Here is a 17,339-nt window from a genome sequence, read left to right on the forward strand (position 1 = left end):
GTGTTTCTCTCTTCCATGGGGAGGGATGTAGGGGTAGCTCACTGGTTTGGGGTTTAGTTCACTGGCTGCTTCTACTGCTTTCTGCATTTTGCTATGCTTTTTCTGCAATAGGCAAGCTAATTGTGTTGGTATTATCTCATTATATTAAACTTTTTTAATCTCAATTCTTTATCCCAACCTGGATTGGGGGTCGGGTTCATTGCTTTCTTTCTTTCTTTCTTCTTTCTTTCGTCTTCTTTCTTTCTTTCTTTCTTTCTTTCTTTCTTTCTTTCTTTCTTTCTTTCTTTCTTTCTTTCTTCTTTCTTCTTTCTCTCTTTCTTCTCTCTTCTTTCTCTCTCTTCTCTCTCTCTTTCTCTCTTCTCTCTCTTTCTCTCTTCTCTCTCTTTCTCTCTCTTCTCTCTTTCTCCTCTTTCTCTCTTTCTCTCTTCCTCTCTTTCTCCTCTCTCTTTCCTCTCTTTCTCTCTCTTTCTCTCTTTCTCTCTTTCTTTCTTTCTTTCTTTCTTTTCTTCTTCTCTCTCTCTTTCTTTCTCTCTCTCTTTCTCTCTTTCTCCTCTCTCTTCTCTTTCTCTCTCTTTCTCTCTCTCTTTCTCTCTTTCTTTCTCTCTCTTTCTCTCTTTCTTTCTCTCTTTCGCTCTCTCTTTCTTTCTCTCTTTCGCTCTCTCTTTCTTTCTCTCTTTCGCTCTCTCTTTCTCTTCTTTCTCTTTCTCTCTTCTCTTTCTCTCTTTCTCATCTCTTTCTCTCTTTCTCTCTTTCCTCTCTTCTCTCTCTCTTCTCTCTTTCTCTCTTTCTTTCTCTCTTTCTCTCTCTCTCTCTCTCTTTCTCTCTCTCTTTCTCTCTTTCTCTCTTCTTCTCTCTCTCTCTTTCTCTCTCTCTCTCTCTTTCTTTCTCTCTTTCTCTCTCTCTATCTTTCTTTCTTTCTTTTGTATTACTTTTCCTCGCCTCTGTGTTGGAGCAAAACAGGCGGTATAAACCCATGACACACAGAGAATGTGTCAACTGCTGAAGACACAAAATGGAATAATATTTGGCTTCTTCAGTTCATTGTTTAGAGAAGTACATCTTGAGCAATGACTGCTCATCTCTTGTAGGCTATCTCATGATGGGACATGAGTTTCCAGATTTAAGTAGCTGCTGTTGAAATAGCCTGCTTAGTGTGACCAGCTCACATTGTTGAAATATTTGTATTAGTTTCAAGTGCTTTTTGCAAACCTTTGTAAATTAAAAAATTGTAGAACCATAATTTTTGGAAGCTAGAAAGCTTAGAAATCATGTTTCTGTTTTGTGTTCTTTCATCCACAAATGTTTAAGCACACCATTTTCACAGGAGGTGCAAATAGCTTCAGTTAATTTACCCTCTTCTGTTTAACTGAGTGCCATGGGAAGACAATATGTGATGAGCTGAATTATTAAAAGAACATTAGCTGTTCTGTGGTTAGGAGTATTACTTGGAAAATGGTGGTGTCATTTTAACCCAGTTTTACATTCTTCTTACTTGTAGCACTTATTGCTTTCAGTGAATTAGAACCTTCAAAGAATGTGTGGCCCTCTAAGCCAGTGCTGATGAAAATCTATAATTAATAGATTTTTTTTTTCTCTCTCTCTCTCTCTTTTTTTTTTTCTCTGTAGTCCTTCTAAAATCCTATTGTGAGATCCTTTGGTCTTTTATCTCTTTGTAGAAATGGAGAGTAACTAGTCCAACAGAGTAAGGAAAGGTTGTTCTAGTCTCTTATGTTTTGCATTCACCTTACTTCTAGAAAGCAGATAATGGTCTTTCCTGCATTACCATGAACAAACAGGCATTTTATTTCTTATTCCTTACCTAGAGTAACTTGCATGTGTTTCTCTGGCTGGAGAAGGAATTAGCATGTTACTAGCCATGTTATGCATCCTTACTGACTTTATTTTATTGCATTTGCACAGCAGAAGAAGCAGCACATAAAGTGAGATACAAGCATTACATGCAAGCACCTGAATATACATGTGGTATATTGTATTACCAAACTGAACTTGTGAGCTGGTGCTTTTGCAGGATCTGGATATGTTGGTAGGGTTTCCTTCTATGAAAAGAGTTTTGGCTATATGTTTTTAACTATAGATGCTGAATCAGTGAGAAAATTATTTGACAATTTTTATTCTTGTTCTTTTTTAGTAAGGACTGTATTTGCTGTGTTGCCTCAGCTTTGCAGTGCTGCAATGGACAGATTGCTGTTTGCAAACTGCTCCACTTCAGTGAGGTCCAGTTCTCTAACTGTATTATGAGACAGCTTCAGTGATTCTGCCAAAGTACCACAGCTGCAATAGCTGTATTTGGCCTGTCAGTTCCTTTTAGGTTAGCCCTTTTTTGAAAGGCCTTCTGAATTTTAGGAATAGACTGTGGTCTATGAAGTGTAGTAATATTTACTGCATTCACATTTTTAATGGATACTTTTAATGAAAGCTGTAAATATAATTGCCTTATTGGAGTAAGCCCTCATTTGAGTTTATCTTACTAGTAAAAAAATAGCACTATGTCAACATGGAGTCTTCCCTTTACATAGATAATTTATCTTTGAAAGCCTTATAGGCACTGATATTTTTCTAAAAGGGCAGATGACACTAATCCAGATGGACAGTTCTGCCACCATAAATTCATAAAAGACAGTTAAGGCTGCAGGCCTTTCTCATTTCTCTGGGAGAAAAAAATGTCCATGGAGAATCAGACATCTGTGTAAATGGTCTCATCATTTCATAACCATCAATTAGATTATGCTTACCAGAAATGCTGTCTCCAGTGTAGAGAAAAGTTAGACCACAGTGAAGTAAAACTGGACATGACTACTTTTTTTGTCAAGAAGCAATTGCAGTGATACTGAGTCATCTACATGACAAACAATTCAAGATGTTGTTCAGAGCTTAAATGCTTCCCAAAAAAAATCTGTTCTTCTTGACTCTCACCCCAATTCTATCCACCAATTTTATGCTTGTTATCTCCAAAGGGCTGTCTGTAGAAAGTTGTCACTCCAAAGTGTGTTAACTATGAAATGCTATTTTAGGTTTCTTAGTGTTTAGTATTATGATTGTTGTTGCTGATACTGATAGGAATGACAATAATCTGAATTTCTCAATTCCCCTATTGTAGTCAATCTTACAATTTATCATGCTGAAACTTGCATAACTGAAATTACAGATTCTAGTCTATTCTGTTTTACAGAATTAACCAGGTTGGAGAAGCCCTTCTAGATCATCAAGTCCAACCTATCACCCAAAACCATCTAATCAACTAAACCATTTTAATAAGCAACATAAGAGCATGTGATTTAGACAGGTCTGGTAGGGATTTTATCTTTAGCTGTATTGCAAAGGATCAGAATACTTTAATTCCATGTGTTAAAGTGGCTCTTTTTCTCTAAAATTCAGGATCAGTAGTCTTTATGTTCCTGATAATTTGAATTTCTATTAAGTTTATATTTTCAAGGTAGCTATTCCTCGCCTGGGAACTTGAGAGATCTCTGTCTCCATTATTTGAGATTTGGTCCATCACAATTCCTTGAAAGCATTAGGAGACATCATCACTTTAGGATCAGCTTTATTTCCATCCCCTGGAAACAAGAGGAAATAGCCACTTCGAAAATAAGGATTGTAGTAAGGTACAATTAGGTTCATCTCTGCTGAGAATAGAAGGTGGCAACTGTTTTGAGAGCAGTAACTTGGCAGCAGCTCTGTGACTATACTCCCCTCAAGTGCAGTGTGGATTCCAGCCTTTATATGTTTTCAGTAGGGTTAGCAATTCCACTTCCAGTTAGTGGTATAGTTAGTTTGTTGGGTTTTTTAGGTATCTAGCTAAAAGATTATATCTTCACTTTCTCTTACAAACTCTTTCCTTCTCTCTGTGTATCATCAAATAATTACCTTGCTCCCAGCTAGAAAATTTTGTATCTCTACTACTGAACCTTTCCTTTAATTCCTCTGAAGAGTGTCTCCTTAAGCTTTTCTCTTTGTATTAATTGTATTAAGCATTGTGCACACTATACCAAAGTGAATAGCCAAGTTACAAACTTCACAGCTGAACTACTATTTGATCTCAACAATAATTTGCTTCAGAAATATACAGGTACAGGATATTTTCTCTTAGGTGTATAGCTGAGAGTTATTAAAGCCTTTCAGTACATGAAGGGTATGGCAGGCATGCCATGTCCATGGTGGACAAAAATGTGAGACCTTATCTCGCATCTAAGAGTGTCTCACCCTGTCTCACAAAGCTCAATTTTCAGCAACCTAGAGCAACATTTGCTCAAGGCTAGCAGCTGCTTTTGGTTCAAGGATGGCCAGACACATGTTCTGTTTCTTCACTGCAGGAACGTACTATGCCCATCCAACCATACCGCAGGTGGTTTACTCCTCTGTCATCCATCTACCCTCAAACATTGTGTTCAGGCAAAACTCCTATGGAATCTAAACCCTAATCAATCTATACTCTGGGCTTGTTAACTGTTGAATGTTCATTGCTAGGAAATGAAAATAAAAATCTGTCATCAGACAGCCCAAGCAGCAGGAGAGCAGCTGGAATAGCATTGCTTGTGCAAAGGACACGTTTTGCTCTGTTCACAACTCTCAAAGAAAAGAGGGCAAAGCTGAACCTTGTGGTTGTACCATCAAAGAAAAGACTGGTAGGCTCCCCGGTGAGCAGACAGTAAGGAGAGATGACAGTTGAGGGCTGCTCCTGCCTTTGAGCATGTGCTTCAGGCCTTAATGGGTAGCGATGTGACACATGTGCCTACAGAAGCCAGAGTTGGAGCTATGGCAGGGGAAGAATTTGCCTGCTGTCTGGGATGGATTTAGAAATAACTTTATAGAGTTTCATGTATTCTGTGCTGTGCGAGAGAGCCAAGCATTTTTAAGCACTTTCAAGTAGAAGTGTGTAAATTTGGATGGTGTTTGATAAGTTAATGTGATTTAAATGCCTAGAAAGGAACAGATCATGTGTCTTGTTTCTAATACAGATGTATCAGAACCAGTAATGCATCTTGTCTTAGCTTAATGGTAGCCAATCCAAAGATCATACACTAGGAATATGTAGGGACATTCTTCTAATGTTAAAGAAGAGAGCTGAGGAGGTCAGGAAGTGGGAGAAAAGGAAAGAAAAAGGAAAACAAATAGGAAAAAGAGCGATGCCACTTTTTCAACAGCACTGCTGCTCTGGTCTGCCATCACTACCTTTGAGCTCTCTTGTTAAGTGCTTTGACTAAATGGCATTAAATGCCCCAGGAACGAGATGCAGCTATGATAACTGCTTCTGGTGTGTTAATAATGCTTGGCCCCTGCCATCCCCTCCAACACATGTAATAATTCATGGCATAACATGCAGGATGTACTTTACATGTGAGAAAAGCCAAGACTGATTGAAGTCTGAGTTTGACTGCTGACGCTCTACTGTACTTTGCTTTTTCAGCAGTACACCTTCATTTACTGCTTGCTGCTCTGCCAGAATAAAGACCTGAGTGAAGATTTTTATGGCAAGTTTGAGACTAGAGAGTTAGACCATGAAGGAAAAAAATCAATGCATAATCCTTCATATTTGTCATTGAATGATTGAAGTATTCCAAGTTAACATTTTCCAGCAAGTGTTGTACTTGCTCAGTAGTAGTTACAGTTACACCATGTTTCCATGTCTTTTTATATGAGAACAACATGTGGGGTACTGCAGAAAGCCTTACAAAGCATCAGGATAGCTATGATTTCTCTTCTCTGCAAATCCAGTTAGTCTCTGATGGGATTGATACAGCTGTTGGTTAGTGGCAAATCAGTGCTGGGTCTTGGTCTTACTTTCTGAGTCCTTATGAGTAGTTTTGCTTATTTTTCTGCCTATTTTTTTTTTCTGGAAGTATATAAGCTGACTGACCTGTGAAAGCCTGGATCCTTCTTTTTTCCCTTGTTTTAAAGGTGGTCAAAACATCTGACTTCTTTTATGCTGTACCTTTAAACCATTTGGTGGGTGTGCAGAGAGAACTGCAGGTTTGTGTGATGAATTCAAAGGAAGGTGGAGAGAGGGGGGGACGGGGGAGGGGAGGGTGGGTGGTTAGACAAAGCTACTAACCAGCATTTTACATAATTTTCAAGACAGTTTTATTTTATAGCTAGATAATTTTCTCAGAAAATTTTAGAAGACAAAAAGTGGAAATGTAATTGAATGAAATGAGTTTAGTGGCGTCACGGAGCTTTCTTCATATTGGTAGGCTTTTATGCTTTAAGGTCCATTGCAATTGCTTAGAAAAATGCAGAAGAGTGTATCCTTCTGTATTTCCCACCCAAGCATAGTTTGTTAAAGTTTTCCAAGACTATGACATTGTTCTTCAAGTTTATATAGAATGTCATCAGGATCTCTTGCATTTAAATCACAGTACAAAGTGCTCTGGGCCCCTCAGTTCAGGAGGGACAGGAAACTGCTTGAAAGAGTTCAGTGCAGATGTGCAAAAATTATTAAGGGAGTAGAGCATCTTCTTTACGAGGAGATACTGAGGGAGCTGGGGCTCTTTATCTTGGAGAAGAGGAGACTAAGGGGTGACCTCATTAGTGTTTATAAACATGTAAAGGGAGAGTGCCAAGAGGATGGAGTTAGGCTCTTCTCACCCAATGACAGGACGAGGGGCAGTGGGTGGAAGCTGAGGCATAGGAAGTTCCATGGAAACATGAGGAAAAAAAATTTTCACTGTGAGGGTGATGGAACAGTGGAACGGGCTGCCCAGGGGAGTTGTGGAGTCTCCCTCTCTGGAGATATTCAAAGCCCACCTGATTATGTTCCTGTGTGATTTGGTATAGGTGATCCTGCTCTTGCAGGGAGGTTGGACTAGATGATCTCTCAAGGTCCCTTCCAGCCCCTAACATTTTGTGATTCTATGAATACACAGCTACAAGGAGTATGTTGGAAGCCTGCACATTGTGGTCTCTGTCTTGGTAAGACAGGTGAGGATGAAAAAAATATTAATGTTCATCTTTTTCCTTTATGAGTAATTATGAATTATGTGTTTTGATCTAGGGCTTTAGGTTAGAATGTTACAGGAAGTTTAAGGATTGTTTTGTAAATTCCCTCTTTCCTGAACAGGAATTGAAGTGAGGCAGAGAGAGAAAGAAAAATTCTTCAAACACCTTCTATTCATTAAGCTCTTGTTATTAGTAGAAGCAAGCCATTGTTGTTAAAAGCAGGTAGCTGTTTGCACAACACATTCATTTAGTTCCTGGCATTCACTTGCATGCTCACCTGTCATTATGGGTAGAAGCTAGGAGGTCAGCTCCAGGTGTGTGCTTAACAGGTCAACCTGTGGCTTCAAGGTAGATGTTTGGAAAGTCCCTCAGAGGGATCTTTGTTCCTTGTAAATATAATCCTGCAGTCTCCATCTGCCCATAGAAGTCTTCTTGGATGTGGTGTGAGTCTCTTTATCTTTTGTTGATCATAATGGCCTTTTGCAGATTGAACAGACTGTTGTCTCGAGTTTGTGAAGTTACTGCAGATGTATGATTCAGCACCAGTACTAGTTTTCAGAGCTTACTGATTGTTGGAAATTTCCATATGCTACATTTTCAGCAGGTAACATTACTGGTTTGGGCCTGTTTTCTGTTACAGCTGTATCCAAATCCATACATGCCTAAAGAACCTATTCAAACAAGCTGGTAGATAAAAGACCTCTGTAGCAACTGGGTGTTACATTTATGTATTCTTTGCCCTTCTGTCCTCCTCACTAGCTCATAATGAAGTGGAAGAACCATGGAGGAAGTTTTAACTGTGTCTTTTTATAAATTTTACTTGAATTATAGTTAGGTAGCTTCTTTAATACTGGAAATTTTCCTCTTCCTTTCACTCAGAGTTCTAGTACACCTGATGAAACAGCCTGCTCAGAGCTGGAAATGGTGCTAGCATAGCTAGTGTAGGCATAAAGTAGTATTGCCCATAATTTAATGCCTGAAATTGGATGTATGCAGCAGAACATAAAAATCTTACCCATTTTTGAACAAAAACCCTCCAGCTTTGGCAATTCCAGACTCCCTCAAATCAGAACATGGTTTAGATTTAATAATTTATGATTTAACAGAGATAGCAAATTAAGAACCTATCCAGGTCTGATATTAATTATGCTACTGAAATAGTTTAAGCTTTATTACTTCAGTGTCTTTATTGCCTAGCATAAATAGGCTCTGGTTAAGGATATTAATTTTGTGCTTGTTATTATAGACTCCAGGAACAAAATTTGCCAGTGCTGTCCATCTGGTTTCAAATGTATTTATTGTTTTAAAAACACTACAGACTCCTTATTTTTTTAAACCCACAGTTTGCATTTAAATTATTTCAATGTACATTTGATCTAATTAATTGCTTTGTACCATGGAGGTCTCTAAGCTTAGAATCATAGAATTGTCAGGGTTGGAAGGTGTGACAGGTTAGGTGTGACAGAAGGGACCTCAAGGATCATCTAATTCCAACCCCCATGCCAGGGGCAGGGACACCTCACACTAGATCAGCTTGCTTGGAGCCACATCCAGCCTGGCCTTATAATACTCCAGGGGTGAGGCTTCCACCACCTCCCTGGGCAACCTGTTCCAGTCTCCCCACCCTCATGGTGAAGAACTTCTTCCTAACATCCATTCTGTATCTACCCATTTCTATTTTTGTTCCATTCTTCCTAGTCCTGTCATTACCTCACACTTGAAAAAGTCCCTCCCCAGCTTTCTTGTAGGCCCCCTTCCAATATTGGAAGACCACAAAAAGGTCTTCTCAGAGCCTTCTCTTCTCCAGACTGAATAACCCTAACTCTCTCAGTCTTTCTTCACAACAGAGGAGCTTCAGCCCTCTAATCATCCTCGTGGCCCTTTGCTGGACATGCTTCAGCATGTCCAGATCCTTCCTGTAATTCCTCTCCTCCAGATTGAACAGCCCCAGTTCTCTCAATCTGCCCTCATAGGAGATGTGCTCCAGCCCTCCAGTCATCCTCATGATTAGCTTGTCTATCATTTGCAAATCATGCAACATTTATGATGCTCCATAAAACATGCTTTGGAAGAAAAGGACATTGAAATATCCTGCACTCAGTTCCTGGTGACCCTTTTTGTCTTTGGTAATCCTAAGCCATCACAGCCAATCAGGTCACTGAGTGCTTTGGAACTCTTGTCTTCTGCCATTCAAATGGAATGGAATGGAATGGAATGGAATGGAATGGAATGGAATGGAATGGAATGGAATGGAATGGAATGGAATGGAATGGAATGAATGGCATGGCATGGCATGGACCAGACCAGGTTGGAAGAGACCATCACAATCATCATGTCCAACCTATCATCCAACCCACCTAATCAACTGTACCATGCAACCAAGCACCCTATCGAGTCTCCTCCTGAACACCTCCAATGATGGTGACTCCACCACCTCCCCAGGCAGCCCATTCCAATGGGCGATCACTCTCTCTAGGTAGAACTTCTTCCTAACATCCAGCCTAAATCTCCCCTGGCACAGCTTGTGACTGTGTCCTCTTGTTCTAGTGCTGGTTGCCTGGGAGAAGAGACCAACCTCTGCCTGTCTACAACCTTCCTTCAGGTAGTTGTAGAGAGCAATAAGGTCTCCCCTGAGCCTCCTCCTCTCCAGGCTAAGCAGCCCCAGCTCCCTCAGTCTCACCTCATAGGACTTGTGTTCCAAACCCCTCACCAACTTTTTTGCTACTTCTCCAGTCACTGGGCTAAAAATTGACATGGAACTTGGAATTGCTGAAAAACCATGAACAGAGCAGATGACTGAATAATAGATAAAGGTAAAGCGAGGACAATTTGCATGTGTCTGGTGAATTTGTCTGTTGTGGGTACACAAGTGGTATCTCCCACACAGCGAGTACTTGGGCTCTGTTTATCACTCACTGTTTGTACACGTTGTACTTTCTGGAGCACATCTCTACTCTTTTTATTCCTCCTGGAATGCTGTAAGACCTAGTGCTTTCAGTGCTGCTGCAGTTCAATAGAGCACACTGATATATCACCAGATTAAGAGAAGGGGAAAAGTGCACTGCAGGCAGGCGAATCCTGGGTGTATATATGTAGGCCCATACGTGTCCCGGGCTTAACATATATAAAAATTGCATTTCACCACTAAAATGTAGATTGCAGTTCATTCTGGTTTATATTATTGCACAACTGGGTGCAATAGCAATATATATTCAAACTCATTTTGTCACTTGTGACCAATCATTGTATTTCTGATTTAGTGTCTATCTTAATTGGAATATGACTGATACCCCAGGCCAAGTTTCTGGTGGATACTTTTTTCTACAAAATCTTTTTGAGCTAAACAGTTTTCCTCATCAGTTACAGTGCCATCCTTAGAAAATACCCCCCTCATACAGATTATGAAATTTCAGGATGAATTCCAGGCATTTAAATGTACCAGAAGTGAGACAGCATTTACAAACTACTTAAGGACCCTCAGGATGAATGAGTGTTGAAGGCCTTTTCTGCAATTAAGGGCATCTTTGTGAGTGTCTGAAGAATAAATTTTGCATAATGTTGTTCTCTGCTAAGGGGGAGATTTTGTTATGAAAGATGACAGGAATAACAAACATTAATCCTAAACTAATTTAAAGAACTTGAATTGTACCAGAAGGAAGAGAATTCACTAATATTTGTAAAATGTGTACGTTTGTAGAGTCTATATAACGTAGCTGAATTTTTATGGGAGGTAAGGAGGAAGAAATAGTGATGTCTGTGGCTTAATTGAAAATGGATCCTTCAAGAAATTATCTTCAAATAGGTTGACAGGTGATCTTATGAAGATCATATGCTGGTTTTGAATTTTTTCCTGAATAAGTATCTCTACTTAAAATATAAAATAGACTAAACTGTGACTGTTTATGTTGCCCTAATCCCCAAGACAGGATCACTGCAATGTTCTGTTGTTAACTGGAGTTGGGAAAAAATGTCCACCATCTTGGAAGACTGAGGAAAACTGCTGAAATTCTGGGGTCAGAGTGGCTGGAGAGCTCCCAAACAGAGAGGGACCTGGGGGTGCTGATCGACAGCCACCTGGATATGAGCCAGCAGTGTGCCCAGGTGGCCAAGAGGGCAAATGGCATCCTGGCCTGCATTAGGAATAGTGTGGCCGGCAGGAGCAGGGAAGTCATTGTGCTCCTGTACTCTGCATTGGTTAGGCCACACCTTGAGTACTGTGTCCAGTTCTGGGCCCCTGAGTTTAAGAAGGACATTGAGACACTTGAACGTGTCCAGAGAAGGGCAACAAGGCTGGGGAGAGGCCTTGAGCACAGCCCTATGAGGAGAGGCTGAGGCAGCTGGGATTGTTTAGCCTGGAGAAGAGGAGTCTCAGGGGTGACCTCATTGCTCTCTACAACTGCCTGTGAGGTGGTTGTAGCCAGGAAGGGTTTGGTCTCTTCTTCCAGGCAACCAGCACCAGAACAAGAGGACACAGTCTCAAGCTGTGCCAGGGGAAGTTTAAGCTCGAGGTAAGGAGAAAGTTCTTCACCGAGAGAGTCTCATTAGTCATTGGAATGTGCTGCCCAGGGAGGTGGTGGAGTCACTGTCCCTGGAGGTGTTCAAGAGGGGATTGGACGTGGCACTTGGTGCCATGGTCTAGTCATGAGGTCTGTGGTGGTAGGTTGGACTCAGTGATCTTTGAGGTCTCTTCCAACCTTAGTGATACTGTGATACTGTGATATATAACACTTGGTGTACTCTAAGTGACGTTTTCAATGCATGGATCCAAAATTATTAAAAAGTAATTTCTTGATCCAAGCTAAATGATGCAACACACATGTATTGATAGTTACAGTAGAAGCAGTGAGTCTATTTTAACATAGTAGTTTGGATAGGTCAGATCAGAAAGACTAGCTAATGCTTCATTATAGGTGTGATCAGAAAGGCAGGAATGAAGTCAGTAGAATCGAACTAGCTATAGAAAGTAGAAAACTTGTTAGGCCTGTATTGTCACTTCTGCCCTTTCAGACCTTCCAGGGCACAATCACAAGAACCTGATGAACACCATTTATGATTTTATCAAGCAATCTGGCCAGGGCACAACATTTTTCTTTAAAGATCGTTTGTAAGAGGGTGATACACTGAATAACTCAAGGTCAAAGAGAATGGTTCACTGGTTTCTGATCACTTTTTTTTTTTCCACAAATTGTTTTGCAGAACAAAAAGCAATCTGTAAACTTTGATAATGTGGCAGTTTCAGTGGCTTGGCTCATATCTGTATTGTGGTTATAGGTACATAAATTTAAGCCTTTATGGATTGACTGTGCTAGCAAGGGGGTTAAATATATCTTGGTTGGAGTGGTTGCTACACCTCTCTCTGGTGTTTTGCCAAATAACTCTTTGGAGATTAAAGTTAGGCCAGTTGCAGTCTAGATAGGGTGCTCCCAACTCCATTTTGTTCTATAAAATTTGGAGTTTGGAACTACCCAGGGCCTTCGTAGCGTTGAGGTCACAGATGTAATATGGGAGAAAAGACAGACACAACTTTGTTATTGCTCAGAAAATGCATGTTACTGAAGTTAGAGAATGCCATAACACAAAATGTGTTAGACGAGCTGTTTCAGAAACAAAAGCTCCAATCTTCTGGGTTTTGCTCATCTGTTCTGATGGAGCCTCCATGCTTTTGGTAATACTGGGGAAGAAAACTGTGAAAATACTTGCAAAGCTGTTTCATTCTTCTCCTGAAGTCTATCAAACTTGTAGTTAAATTCTACCTTGGCTCATGAAGCTTAATGTAATTTAAATACTGAATTATGTATTCCATTAGATACAAGCAGGTAATGTGATTTTCCCTTGTTTGAAAGAGAAACAGTGTTGCTCTTGGTTGTTAGCATGGTGGAGTGTGTGAAATGCATTATAAGCTCTAAATTAAATATGGTTCCCATGGCAAAATAAAACTTTTAATTCTGATCAGCAGTGTGTACAAGATAGGGAGAGGATGTTAGGTGAGGGGAAAGAACTGAAATAAAGACATTCACTGGGTTGCCTTGACAAATATTACTATTAACTGTGATCATGAAGGAAAAGAAGGGTATTTGGAAAGAAACAGATAGGTGTCCCTTTTCCTAAAAGGAGCCCATATGCTGGGGAGATTTTAAATGATAGAAGCAGGAAAGCTAAAGCAAGTGAACCTTGCTGGCAATGTATTGAGGCTGACACCTTCTACGGAACTGGTTGAATCTGTAATGGTGTTAGAAATGGAATTATGAAGAGCCTTGAGGATGAAAATAGTCTATTTATAATGGGAAGGGAAGTCTAAAGGAAACCAGTGATACCTTCAGATTGGGGAGTAATTTGTGTCCCTTTTACTTCTAGATGAAAAACTGAAGATATTCCATTCAAGCTGCTTCTAAGTAATCTTTAATAAAAATAGCTCGGTGGTATTGTAATTCCACTTCACATTAAACATCACAGAGCAGTACCATGCCTGAAAGAAAAACAAACACATATTAGGCTGTATTAATGTCATTTGAAAGGCAGGTAATTATCACTTGAGTATGAAAAGTGCATCACTAGGGAAGTGTAATATAAATGTGTGAGCCTATATTGTTTAGTTTCTGGTATAGTTACTTTAAATTTGTAAAAATTTATTCAGAATAGAATAGAATAGAATAGAATAGAATAGAATAGAATAGAATAGAATAGAATAGAATAGAATAGAATAGAATAGAATAGACCAGGTTGGAAGAGACATTCATGATCATTGCATCCAACCTATCATCCAACACCACCTAATCAACTAAACCATGGCACCAAGCACCCCATCAAGTCTCCTCCTAAACAACTCCAATGATGGTGACTTCACCACCTCCCTGGGCAGCCCATTCCAATAGGCAATCACTCTCTCTATGAAGAATTTCTTTCTAACCTCCAGCTTAAACCTCTTCTGGTGCAGCTTGAGACTGTGTCCTCTTGTTCTGGTGCTGGGTGCCTGGGAGAAGAGAACAACCTCTGCCTGTCTACAACCTCCCTTCAGGTAGTTGTAGGGAGCAATAAGGTCTCCCCTGAGTCTCCTCTTCTCCAGGCTAAGCAATCCCAGCTCCCTCAGTCTTTCCTCATAGGGCTTGTGTTCCAAACCCCTCACCAACTTTGTTGCCCTTCTCTGGACACGTTCCAGCAAGTCAACATCCTTCCTAAACTGAGGGGCCCAGAACTGGACACAATACTCGAGGTGCAGCCTAACCAGTGCAGTGTACAGGGGCAGAATGACCTCCCTGCTCCTGCTGGCCACACTGTTCCTGATGCAGGCCAGGATGCCATTGGCCCTCTTGGCCACCTGGGCACTCTGCAGGCTCATATTCAGGCTACCATCGACCAGTACCCCCAGGTCCCTCTCTGCCTGGCCATTCTCCAGTCACTCTGACCCCAGCCTGTAGCTCTGCATGGGGTTGTTGTGGCCGATGTGCAGAACTTGGCACTTGGATGTGTTAAATCTCATGCCGTTGGACTCTGCCCATCTGTCCAGCCTGTTGAGGTCCCTCTGCAGAGCCTCTCTACTCTCCAGCACATCAACTCCTGCCCCCAGCTTGGTGTCATCAGCAAATTTACTGATGATGGACTCACTGTCCTCATCCAGATACCTTTACCCTCTTTCCCCATCATTATTTGCAAAAAAAGAATAGGTATTTTTAAGTTCAGCTTTATTTTTTAGAAATAGTCAACACAAAATTCTGTGCTGATTAACTTCTGTCCAAAAGATTTTAAACTTTTTGGACATATTCATCCTGTATTTTGTTTAGTTATGGGGTTTTGTTTTTTTTTACACTCTACTTATTTGTTCTTTAAATGATGTTTCCTGATCAAAAGTAGGATAATAATCCACTATGTAGTCCAATTAAAGCATTAGAAAAGGTCACTAATTCTGGCTTTATTGGTTTATCATTCCAGATGTGTTCTAAAATGATCCTTTATTTCTACTATCCTTTAAGACAGGGGGATTTAAAATATTGGTATACTGGTTAAGGGAGTACTTGAAAGGGATATTGGACTAAGCAAAACAAAGATAAATAGAAGTATGAAGCTGCATTAAAGGGAAACAATTCTGGGGAAATGTATGTAGGATAGGCAGTTTGGGGACTGAAATAGTCCTCTGGAGGCAATAAAGGAGAAGGAGCTTTTGGGCTCCACGTTTTCCTCTATCACGTCTACACATGGAGAAGCCTGTTTTATTATGTGCTTTACACTAGATACAGGTGGGCTGGGAATTGTGCCTTTTCTTCATGCAAAAAAAACCTTAATATCATATGGTTAATGCCTGCTGTAGGAGTTGAAGGAGATATGCAGCTGAAGCAGCATGAATTCCTTGTCCTTTTATTAGTCTCTGTTTCTAAATGTTCTGTATTTCTGTTTTTTCAAGAGCTCAGTTAAGCAGAACTTGGTGTTCCAGAAAGACACAAAATGTCACTAAGCAACCTCAACTCTGTGCTGAAGACATTTTTGCCTCTGTCCATTCAGAGTTCCTACAAAGTAGCCAAATGCTGTTTAGATTTAGATCAGCTAAGCATATGAAGGACAGCATTTTCTTATGTGCCTCTCCAGAAGTTTAATTCCAAGCTCCAAGTCATTGTGAACTTCCAACATTTCCCCAGTTAGTAGCGTTTTGGGTTTTGTACAAAAAGCAAAACTTCTGCCTCTAGTGGAAAGGTAGGAAAGAAAACATAACTGCCTATAAGAAAAGGTGGAAGACTACAAGCCATCTTCTTTCTTCATTTTCTCTAGCTACGTGCATAAATAGCATTTTGGCCATGGTTTGAGAGTGGAAGTATAAGAGGGTTTCTGTCATACAGTTTTGTGGAGTGTCATTGCAGTGAAGGTACTCAAAAGCATTTTGTGTGCATTCAGAATGGATAGAAGATAAATAGTCTCAGAAAAAAAAAAAAAACAAACCAGGAATTAGATGACTTCTGGATTTAGTGGTGGGGCTTTTGTCTAGAAAGATTAGCGAAGGTCTCCAGATTCCAAGCTAAAATGTTTTTGTCAACTTCTGACATGATTCTGCATTAAGTCTTGAAGTAGTTGCTTAATAATAATGTTGATGTTTCTTTTAAATTTATTATCACATTTCTCCAAATCCTTTGTATAGTATTTAAAGCACTTCCACTGTGTATAAAGACACTACCAGGAAATAAGTCCTTGTAGAGTGGTGATGGAATTTGGCTTGTGCTACCTGATGCTTTTAGTTGAGTGGGTTTCCTCACATTAGAAGTAAAAGAGGTAGTGGTAGGGTTAGAGGTTGAAGAATCCTCTGCTAAGGGGTATCTTTCATTTGGCAAAGGCATTTTCAGTTGCTGAGGGAGTCTATACTAATAGAAATAGCTTTTAAAATATAAGTCTACTGATTTTAAAGGCCTCTCAGTAAACTCAGAAAACAAGTCCTGTTAGGTATTACCTATGGTAATTTAATAGCATTGTCTCTGACAGAAGTAACCTTTTCATATTGGAAACAAAATTTTGTTTGAAGAGGGACAGTGAGTCAAAAACAGTTTTCTTGACTCCTTAGCAATCATAACTAAAACATAGGTAGAGGCCTCAGCAGAAGTAGTAATATTAATCTGATATCTTTAATGACTCAGAAATATGCAGCTATCATAAATTCATACTAATAGCTAAATTTCCAGCTTTTATGGCAGAGTTGCTGCATCTGAACATTTCACTGAACTATTAAAACTGTGTAAAGAAAGGAAATCCATAGTTCATTGTGCATAATCACAATTTCCTGAATTGTCCTATAGTTTTCAGAAGTTAAAAGACCGCAGTGCTGCCGCTGTCTATTTAGTTCCAAGCATGCTGGAAATACGAACAGATTCTGCCATCTACTTTTATGGAACCAATGGCTAAAATAAAGCAATGGTACAGGCTACAGGCAAGGAGTTCTTGTAGTTGTCTCCCCTTTACACATTTTCCAACATGCAATTCTTTGCCTTCCTGAGCTATGAGATAAGGAAACATCAGTTTTGGTGTGATAAAAAGTTTGGTCTTATTTGTGGCTCATCCCTGCATTACGAGATGGCGGTGTTCTCCTCTCCCTGCCCCACTTCCATAGAATGCAGCTAAGAGATTCTATTTAACATCTGCTGAAATCACTGAAAGCTCTTTCACTGATTTCAGCAGAAGCTGGATTAAGCAGCTTTTGTCTTTGAACTTCGCTCTTTACACAAGGAGGTTTTTTCCCCTTTGCCTTGGCATTAAATGGCATACCACCTATTAATTTTCCACAATCAAGGCAATGAGAATATTAGCATCAGAAGACATTAAAAAATAATAAATTACTCTTCTCCAAAGTGACTTCCTTGAAACATAAGCTGCTTTAAAGCAAGACTGCATGTACATGCTAGAAGAGCGGA

General features: G+C 39.9%; 1 protein-coding gene across 1 annotated transcript in view; it reads left to right on the plus strand.

The window, feature by feature from the left end:
• The window catches only part of CDKAL1 (CDK5 regulatory subunit associated protein 1 like 1), a 489,452-nt gene that overhangs the window by 352,065 nt on the left and 120,048 nt on the right, over nucleotides 1-17,339 (plus strand). The gene's annotated exons all lie outside the window — the stretch shown is intronic.

This window comes from Melanerpes formicivorus, unplaced genomic scaffold, assembly GCF_026170545.1.
Source record: "Melanerpes formicivorus ecotype bairdi unplaced genomic scaffold, bMelFor1.0.p_v2 SCAF_53, whole genome shotgun sequence".
NCBI classification, from domain to species: domain Eukaryota; kingdom Metazoa; phylum Chordata; class Aves; order Piciformes; family Picidae; genus Melanerpes; species Melanerpes formicivorus.